Below are 527 nucleotides of genomic sequence, written 5' to 3' on the forward strand. Positions count from 1 at the left end.
AAAACTCATACAAATCCATAGTTACACATCAATTAAAAACACAACACCAAATCCTCCTCCACAGTAACTAAACACAACACCAAATCCTCTTCCACACTAACTAAACACACCACCAAATCCTCCTCCACACTAACTAAACACACCACCAAATCCTCCTCCACACTAACTAAACACAGCACCAAATCCTCCTCCACACTAACTAAACACAACACCAAATCCTCTTCCACACTAACTAAACACACCACCAAATCCTCCTCCACACTAACTAAACACAACACCAAATCCTCTTCCACACTAACTAAACACACCACCAAATCCTCCTCCACACTAACTAAACACACCACCAAATCCTCCTCCACACTAACTAAACACAACACCAAATCCTCCTCCACACTAACTAAACACAACACCAAATCCTCCTCCACACTAACTAAACACACCACCAAATCCTCCTCCACACTAACTAAACACACCACCAAATCCTCCTCCACACTAACTAAACACACCACCAAATCCTCCTCCACACT

Source organism: Salvelinus namaycush, chromosome 28 (genome assembly GCF_016432855.1).
Source record: "Salvelinus namaycush isolate Seneca chromosome 28, SaNama_1.0, whole genome shotgun sequence".
In the NCBI taxonomy this organism is placed as follows: domain Eukaryota; kingdom Metazoa; phylum Chordata; class Actinopteri; order Salmoniformes; family Salmonidae; genus Salvelinus; species Salvelinus namaycush.